The following is a 10513-nucleotide window of genomic DNA, read 5'->3' as shown; positions in this document are numbered from 1 at the left end:
CTAAGGACCGGTCTCTCCTCACAACATGTCCAAAGTATGTTAGACAGAGCCTCAGAATCCTTGCCTCCAAGGAGGTTTAACCCTTTCCAGGACAAATCTGTTTGTTTTCCTAGCAGTCCATGGTATTCTCAATACTTTTCTCCAGCACCACAGTCCAAAGGCATCAATTCTTCTTCTATCCTCTTTGGTCATTGTCCAACTCTCTGATGCATAGCAAGTGACTGCAAAGACCATGGCCTGTATCAAATGCACCTTAGTCTCCAGAGAGACACCGTTGCTCTTCAGTACTTTAGAGAAGTCCCTTACAACAGACATTCCCAAGGCAATATGCCTTTTAATTTCCTAGCTAATGGTGTCAAGAGTTTTGACTTTGGAGCCAAGCAAACTAAAGCTCTGTAAGATGATGTTGCCAATTGGTCCAGTGGTGAGACTCTTTGTCTTCTTGACATTGAGCCTCAATCCATATTGAAGGCTGCAGTCCTTGACCTTCTGCAGCAAGCGGTTTAGGTCCTCCTCAGTTTCAGCAACTAGGGTTGTGTCATCTGCATAACAGAGCTTGTTGATAGATCTTCCACCAATCCTGATGCCACATTTCTCCTCATAGAGCCCAGACTCCCAGATGGTCTGTTCTGCATACAGGTTGAAAAGGTATGGAGACAGGACACATTCCTGGCTTACGCCCTTCCCAATTTTGAACCATGCAATGTTTCCCTGCTCTACTCTGACGACTGCCTGTTGGTCCACGTATAAGTTTCACATTAGCACTATCAAGTGTTCTGGGACTTGGTGACAGAAATGGAGCTGGAGATAGAATGATTGAATTTTGCACAATCAATGGCTTATTCATTGCAAACACATTTTTAAGAGACATAAACGCAGGTTATACACATGGATCTCACCTGATGGTATGCATAGGAATAAGATCGATTACGTCTGTGGAAGGAACCACTGGAGAAGCTCAATATGAGCTGTGAAAACTAGGCCCGGAGCTGACTGGGGAACAGACCACCAACTACTCATATGCAAGTTCAAGCTGAAGCTGAGGAAAATTAATCCGAATCCACGAGAACCTAAGTATAACTTTGAGTCTATCCCACCTGAATTTCAGAACCATCTCAAGAACAGGATTGAGGCCTTGAACACGAATGAGCAAAGAATAGATGAGCTGTGGGAGGATGTCAAAGGTATCATCCAGGAAGAGGGCAAACGTTGTTTACAAAGACAGAAGAGGAAGAAAAGACCAAAATGGATGTCAGAAGAAACTCTGAATATTGCACTGGAGTGCAGAGAAGCCAAATCACAAGGAAGAATTCAAGATACTAAAGAGCTGAAGAGAAGATTTCAAAAGGCAACATGGGCTTACCAAGTAAAATATTACAATGAAATGTGCAAGGAGTTGGAGTCAGAAAACCAAAAGGGTCGAACTCACTCAGTATTTCTTAACCTCAAGGAACTGAAGAACAAATTCAAACCTTGAGTTGCCATAATCATGGATGCTTTAGCCAGAGTACTAAATGATCCAGGAGGTACAAAAGAAGATGGAAAGAATATACTGAGTCATTGTATCAAAAGGAATTGGCAGATGCAGAAGAATTTAATTAAACAACATATGAGCAAGAGCCTATGGTGATAAAGTAAGAAGTTCAAGCTGCTATGAAAGAAATAACAAAAAATAAGGCCCCCAGAATAGATGGTATACCAATTGAGTTATTTCAGCTAACAGAGGCTGCCCTGCACGTGCTCCCCAAGTTGTGTCAAGAAATCTGGAGAACAACCACTTGGCCAACTGACTGGAAAAGATCTATATTTGTTCCCATTCCCAAAAAAAGTAACCCACAGAGTGTAGAAACTATAGAACAATATCGTTGATTTCACATGCAAGCAAGATTCTGCTGAAGATTATCCAAAAATGACTGGAATAGCACCTCAGCAGAGAACTGCCAGAAGTCCAGGCTTAGCTTTTGAAGGGATCGTGGTACTAGGGATATTATAGCTCTGTGTTTCATTGATGACACAAAGGCGTTTGACTGTGTGGACCATAACAAACTGAGGCTGACTCTGTGAAGAATGGGAATCCCAGAACACTTGAGATTATATATATATATTCAAGTCAGTGAATAAGAAAAGACTCCTAACTGACTTTCCAGGGAGTTTCAGAAGCTGTAAATCGCACTGAAGGAGGTTACCCATATTTCTTCCATGGAGTCCTTGGTGGTTCTAAACCACTTAAAGAGGTTCAACCATTGGGTTGACAGCACACTAGGCCACCAGAGAGCCAAATGCAAGATTGGACAGAAAGCCCTCTCACGTCTACAGAGAATTCAAATATTCAGAGCAAGTCACATCTCTGTGAGAATTCCCCATGATCAGATCAGGTTTATCATACCATTACAGATCTGCCTCATTAGTATGCTAGAGGTTAGTTTTCAGAGCACACAGGACAATTATAGTACACTGCGAGGATCATGCTCATATTGGCATACAATACCAACAACATCACCAAAGGTCAGCACAATGGTGCAGGATTGAGCAAGGTTTTGTTCTCTTACATATAAAATTCCTAATAGACTTAATTTAACTGTCAAACAGCAAAAGATGCTGATGGTGATTACAACATAAGCAACAAGAGTCATCACTCTTGTTATTTCTGATAAACAGCTGATTTCAGCAGTCAAGTATTATCAGAGAAAAAGATAAGAACAAATTTAGGAACCACAAAAGAACAAACAGGTTTGTTCTGAAGATGATGAAGTCAACTTGCTCTTGAGGGGCAAGGATTTTGAAGCTCCTTCTCACGTACTTTGGATATGTTGCCAGGAGGCACCAGTCCTTGGAGAAAGACATCATACTTGGAAGGGTAGAGGGACAACGCAAGAGAGGAAGATCCTAGATGGGATGGATTGACACAGTGACTGGGGTAATAAGGACAGATGTGTCAGAGACAGTGAGATTAGCTCAGAATAGGCCAGAGTTCAGAGCTCTTATGCACAGGGTCACCATGAGTCACAGGCAACTCAGCAGCACATAATAACAACAATCTACAGCACACAAACAGAGTGTCCATTTCTAAGGACTGTCCTCTCCTTACAACGTACCCAAAGGATATGTTTCCAAAGAAGAACCTTGGTTGCACTTTCTCCAAGACATAGTTACTCGTTCCTTAGGCAGTTCATGGGATATTCCATTCTCTTCTCCAACACCGCAACTCAAAGGTATGAATTCTCTTTTTGTAATTCTTAGTCATTTTCCAAATTTCAGATGCATAGGAAATAATTGAAAAGACCATGGCTTGGATCAGGCATATCTTAGTCTTTAAACTGTTATCTTCGTTATTCAACCTTCTGGAGATGTCTCTCATAGCAGATTTTTTTTTCAATACAATTCATTTTTAGATTTCTTGGCTACTAATGCCAAGCATGTTCTAACTAATGTTCTAAGTAAGAAGAAATTATTGACAACTTTAACCTTTTCCCATCTGTGATAGTATTGCCTGTTGAACCATTGGTAAGAATTTTTATTTTCTTGATGTTGAGATGCAATCCATATTGAAGACTTTAATCTTCTGCAGCAAGAGCTTCAAGTCCTTCTCAGTTTCAGAGAGCAAAGTTTAATCATTTGCTTATCACAGGTTGTTGATCAGCTTTCTTCTGATCCTTATACTACATCCTTTTTCAGAAAGTCCTGCTTATCTTATCATTTGTTTAGGTATATATAAAAGATACAGCCTTGACACATACATTTCTTTGCCAGCATCATAAAGAAAGATCCTAAATGAAATTGATTGTCATGGTAACTGTAAATGGGCTCAAGTATATCAGAAAGAATGACGATGGCAAAGGAGAGGGCCAGGAGATCTGTTGTTCAGAGCGGTGCTGAGTCATGGTAGACTCAGTGGCATGTAACAAAATTAACAATCCACAGCATAAATAACCTTTCAAACACAGCCAATATGCCCAATCCAAAGAAGGTAAAATAGATGAATAGTACCTTCTAAAAATTTAATCCTTATATGGATCATAAAAATTTTCAGAAAGGAAAAACGGATTCTACATACTAGGGAAAAATATTTGATAACAACATATCTGATAAGGGATTCACAGCTAACATTTATAGAGTTCCCACACTTCGAAAGAAAAGGGAAACCAAATTATAAAATGAGCAAAAGATATGAAAAAAACTCGTCACTAAAGAAGACATTCAGATGGCAGCAACCTATGAAGATCACTAATTATTAGAGAAACGCTGATCAAAATAACAATCATTATAATCCCAGCAACAACAGGAAAGTTTAACAAGAAAATGAATAATAAGTGCTAGCGAGGATGTTGAGAGGTTGGAATTCTTGTGCATTGCTTACAGGAACATAAAATGATACAACTACTATGGAAGGTAGTCTGGCATTTCCTCAAGAACATGAAATTAGAAGTACCATTTGATCCAGACATTCCACTACTGGGAGTATACCCCAAAGAAATGAAGACTGGGACATGAATAGACGTAAGCACAGCTATAGTAATTGCAGCATTATTCACTATAGCAAAGAGAGAGTAGCAGGCCAAGGGCCCATCAACAAATAAATGGGTAGAGAATCTATGATTCATTGGCACAATGGAGCATTACATAGCTTTTCAAAACAACAAAGAACTGAAACACTATACAGCATAGATGAGTCTAGAGAACATTATGCCAAGTAAAATAACTTAGTTACAAAAGGACACATATTGCATGAGAGCATTATCATTAAAAGAAAAAAAATTAAAACAATAACAGCAATAAGAGAAAAGTTTGCACCTGAAGAGAAGTAATCTAATATGGTTACAAGGCAGTGAGGAAGAGGAGGAAACAGATGGGTAGACAATGAACACTTTATTGGAATAGTAAAGAGAAAGAGAATGTAAAATGAAAGGAAGCTCAAACATTGTGTGTACTGTGATTAATAAAGTGGAAAAGGCTATATATGACTGATTGATAGGGTAAAATGTTAAGGAAAATATTCTATAGAGAAACAATCGTGTAAAATTGACAGGAATGGGAGGGAAGAAAGAGGAGAGCAGATATTAGCAAAGGAATAGGAAGAGTGAAGGGAAAGACAAGGTGTAGTTAGGATTTGAGAGACTTTGTCATAAATAACACAGATCAATAATATTTAATGTTATAAAGCAAAATTCATATGAATTAAAAACTCATATGAATGAACACCAAGGGTGAGAAAAACAACATTGCTTAAAGTCACTCGGTAAGTAAATAATGGAGCCAGAGATTAAACTCATGTCTGTCTGAGACCAAATATCATTCTCATCTTCCTCCTTCCCTGTTCTTCAGCTTACACTCCCCAGAACTGTGTTTTGTGTAACTGTTCACTTCAACTCTGCAACACATGGCCGATAATGTGCACATAGGAAATATGAGATAAGGGAGGCGTGTAGGTGTACTTGTTAAAACTCTTAGCATGAAAAGTGGTTTTCATATTATTTACACTTCGTAAAATCAGTTGGACTAAAATTCTTTCATTTCTGTACTAACTGTGGGTGTGTAAGGATGTGTAAATTGTTTCAAAATAAGAGTTTATTGACATTAATTCTGAGTCGCTCAGTGGAGAAAAAATCCTGTTGGTTGATGTTAAAATCGAGATTGGTACAGGATAAAGTGGACAAGCCAAGGGAAACATTTTCTAGTTTGTGCACTGTGAATAAACATAATTGAAACTTCAGTTTGTCTATATTTATCTAGTGTACAAATGAGGCTTAATTATCCTGAAGTTTCATGGAACTCTTTCCAAAGTCTAGAGTTTACTTTTCTAGTATAAATACTCTAAATGAATAAAATACAGTATGTTAAACAATTTAAATTAAGAGCTCTAGTTCCTCAAATTCAATTGATAAAATTCCAGTCCTAACAAGTGGCCAAAAGTCACCAAGATTTTTTCTTTTTAATTTGGAAAAGTAGTTAGTAGAGGAAAATACATAGTATAAATATTTCCATGTGTTTTCAACCTAGAACTAACATTGACATTTTGCCATATATTAATATATTTTTTCTTTTTCTTTTTTGCAGGCACAATCTTTTTTTTTTTTTTTAATTGCTGTTTTAACAAAAGTTTGCAAAAAACTTGGATTTCTGTTCAGTCATTGTCACACATTTATCTCCCTATCCCCGCCCCTCGAGTTCATTTTTCTGTCTAAAAATATTATCTTTTGATCCAAGACGGTGGCGGAGGCAGAGGCAGCAGGGTGAGCTGTGAGAGCAGCGAACCCCTTAAAGCAGGGCCATTATGGCCTTCTACAGACTTCAGCTTATTGATAATTGAACACTTAAGCAGGTAATGACTGGCCCTCAGTGAAGATCGAGGCTCAACAACAGGAATTCAAGCTCCCAACCCCCTCCCGCAGAGCCCGCGACACACTGCACAGCCGCTGCAGCTCCATGAGGCTTCCACAGCCGGAACGATTGGATTGATTCCCTCACCCAGGATGGATGCTGGGCACCGGTCCTCCTCAAGACTGGTACAGTGAAGCCACCATACTGCCGCAAGGTGAACTTGTTCTGGAGAGAATTCTTGGAGCCAGGATAGTGGCAGTGGGGGAAGCGGGAGCCCACCAGCCGCCTGCACAAGAGGGGCCACGCAGCCGATGAGCACCCGTGCGGTGGGGTGGGGGGGGCGCGCCCCCAACGGCTGCCTGTGCTGGGGGGGCTCATGCCCCACTTGCCGCCTGCGTAGAAGGTGGGGGATGGGATGCATGCCCACAATCTGCAGGTTCGGGTATCCTTGGACAGGCCAAAGAAGATGATTACCTATACAATAGATTGCTGAATCACTGTGAGTCTGATGACCGTAACAGTGGCAGCATGCACAAGAGGACTGACATCCTAAGTGCACCACATATCTTGTTCTGTTGAATGCTTCTGCCAAAAGATGGTTAGACCTGGGGGGAGTCTGTTCACAATTCTCAGGTTCCCTTTATCATGTATAAAGGGGGAGGGCAGTGACACCTACGTCAAAATATAGTATGACCACTTATGGGGGGGTAAAAGTGGCAGTGCTGGAATTGGAGATACTATCCCTGACCACAGAGTCCTCAGTCAGGCAAGGGGACCAGACTGGAGTACGGGCAATTTGAGGGGGCGTATACCAGCCAGCTCCTGGGGGTTGTTGCCCTGTTTGGGATGGGCTTCCCTCGGCCCCCAGCTTGGGGTGAGCCATCGCGGCCCTGTGCCCGGGTGGGCTGCCCTAGGCCCCCGGCTCGGGGCAAGTCATTGCGGCCCTCTGTCCAGGGTGGGCTGACCTCAGCCCTCAGCTCGGGGTGATCCGTCGTGGCCCTCAGGGTGAGCTCCTCAGTCCCCAGATGGTACCATCTGACTTCTGTGTAGGGAAGGGGGGGGAAAGAATGCCTAGGGTATCCAGAGAATGTTACATAGGCCACCTTCTGCCACCCTCCCCCCCAGTAAACCTGAAAGCAACACCCTCAAAGCCCTTCTCTTTGTAACTCACAAGTTTGCTCTCTCTAGGTTTGCTCCCTTTCCTATAGGTAACCTTAACACTGAGTTTCACTCCAGAATTGACCCTGAACCCAGTGCCAATGACAAAAAGGAAATATAACTGACAGCTAAGGAAGCAAAGGAGGATGGAGCCTCTGGGTTCAACCAGCCATCCCTACTGGCCCCACCTGGGAAAACACTTTGCAGTCCAGAGGGGAGCAAATGACAGGAAAATATCTTCTAACAGAGCAAGAAGGCAAGCAGCTTTAACCCAAGACCACCAGTAAGGAGATAAAGCATCCTCCCTTCCCCCCTTTACATCTACGCCCCTGTTCAGCATGAGGAAGCCAGAGAGTCGGCATCCAATTCCCAAATCAATAAGACAGTTGGTTTAATTACCATTGGAAAATGCTTGTCATTCCTCTGTAGCATCTGGTCCCCACCGGATCCTTATCATTTCCTTCACCTGCTTCCCCCACCGACAAAACTGTGCAGCTCTGCAACTCCATCCTGGCCCATCCTCACCCTTCTGCCCCCAACCCTCACCTCCTTGTACCCCCAATATGTTTTTCCCAATAAAAGAAAAAAAATATCTTTTTTTTGTTCATTAAAATAAAATTTTAAAAAGTTTAAAAATATTCTTTTATTGTTGCACAATTTCCTCCCTCCTCCCCACCTTCAAGACTACGTTGCTATGCACCTCTTATTCTGGATTGTTGCCTTGCTGCAAATAATACTTAATCATATATTTATTTTAGATAGTTTTGTCCTTCATCTATTTAAATGCAGTGTTAACTATTTATCCCTCAGAAATTGCACTATTGGGAATATACCCTAAAGAAACCAGAACAACCACCCAAACAGATATATGTGTACCCGTGTTTATTGCTGCATTTTTCACAATAGCAAAGAGATGGAAGCAACCACAGTGCCCATCAACAAAAGAATGGATAGAGAAGCTGTGGTGTCTTTATACAATGGAATACTATGCAGCACTGAAAAACAAGGAACTCATATGATACTACAAAAATGAGTGACCATGGAGGACATTATGCTGAGTGAAATATCTCAGTCACAAAAGGACAAATGCTGCATAATGTCACTGTTATAAAACAGGACTGACATGGGGTTGGGGGAAAACTAATCTACCAATTCAAAGACAAAACATTATGAAGAAAGCTAAAGTATCTTTTTCTTCATCTCCATCCCTTTTGACTTTATCCCTTTCAGAGAGTGCTTTCCCTAGGAATTTAGAAGGTATCTTTCTAGATACATGTTTAAAAAAATGCATAAACCAAAGATTAAATTACTCTTCAGAATCCTACAGTTTACATAAATGGCTTATTTTATGTACATCTTTAATTTTATTTTTAAAAAACTAACTGGTATTTATTTAAATCACTATATATAGATGTGTCCATATTATAGCATTCTATTTTATATCTGGATAAGAGAGTTTCTCTACCAGTGGCATTTGACATTTAGTATTTCCTTTATATTGCTATTAACAACTTGGCTTCTTGTGGACACATACAAGCATTTTTTCCCCAGGATGTGTACTTGTAAGTAAAACTGCTGGATTGTTGATGTTGATTTTTCAACTTTACTACACAATTGCCAAATTGTTCTCTAAATTGATTATACCATTTACACGCCCACCAGTCTTTTACTAAAGCTCACATTTCCAATAGACTTGTAAATGCTTCAAATTCTCTAACTTTTACATTAGAAGGAGTGGTTTTAATTTCTAAAGATGCTACATAAACAACAAGAGTATCTTAAAGTTGCATTGCATTAGATATACACTAAAGGCATTTGATTATCAGAGAATATAATAGAGTCAAATAAGTACCTCTTTTTCAGAGCTTCATTGAATGAAGCAATCATCATGCAATATATACAGACTTGGAAGAGTCTAAGTACTGTTTTGCATCAGTCTCTTTTGCTTCCAATATCAACCACATATTGTTTTGGCAGTATTTGACATCACACTGGCATTGATTTACTAACTTTTATTCTTATTCAAAATTCCTTGGTTTGGAAGAGAGGCATAGCAACTGCTTAACTTAACTACTTCTAAGTGTTTTCATTTAGAACAATATGTAACAGACAATAATTTTGCCCAAAAGGATCTTGGCTGAAAGCATAGAGTACCAGAAGAATATCTGTTTTTCACTGACTATGCACATGCATTTGACAATGTGGATCACAAGTCATGGCTAACATTGGGAAGAATGGGAATCCCAGAGCACCTGATTGTGCTCATGTGAAATCTATATTTGACCAGGAAGTATTAGCAGAGAAAGGAAACATTGCATAGTTCAAAATCAGGAAAAGAGAATACCAGGGATGCATCCTGTCCACCTATCTTTCCAATCTATATCTTGAACAGCTCATTCAGGAGGCTGGGCTTTATGAGGAGGAATGTGACATAAGAATTTAATGAAGACTCATCAACAACTTGCATTATGCAAATGATACAACCTTTGCTTGCTGAAACAGAAGAAGATCTGAATCATCTGTTGCATAAACTCAAGGACTGCAGCCTTTTATGGACTGAAGATCAAGATCAAAAATACACTCACCACTGGTCCAAATGGCAGCACCACAATAGATGGAGAAGAGATTACTTTTTAACAATTTAAACTTGCTTTGTTCCACAATCAACACTCTTGGCACTGTTGTATTGTGTATCATAGTCAGAATTAACCCTCCAGCGTGTTTTCAGAGTCAGTTAATTAATCACATGGGAAATTGCCCATCCTTCTCCCACACTCTTAGCACAAGCAGTCAGGAAATCAAAAGATGAATTGCATTAGAAAAATCTGCTGTGAGGGACCTCTCCAGAGTGCTGAAGAGCAACGATGTCAGTCTCTAGCCCAAGGTGTTGCTGAACCAGACCATGGCCTTTGTAATTACTTGCTATGCATTAGAGAGCTAGACAGTGAATAAGAATGACAGAAGAAGAATCAGTACCTTTGAGTTGTGGTGTTGGAGAAGAGTATTGAACATACGATGGACTGTGAAGAAAATAAAC

Source organism: Elephantulus edwardii, unplaced genomic scaffold, assembly GCF_000299155.1.
Source record: "Elephantulus edwardii isolate Elephantulus edwardi_28Jun2011 unplaced genomic scaffold, EleEdw1.0 scaffold00095, whole genome shotgun sequence".
NCBI classification, from domain to species: domain Eukaryota; kingdom Metazoa; phylum Chordata; class Mammalia; order Macroscelidea; family Macroscelididae; genus Elephantulus; species Elephantulus edwardii.
This window is presented reverse-complemented; position numbering follows the sequence as displayed.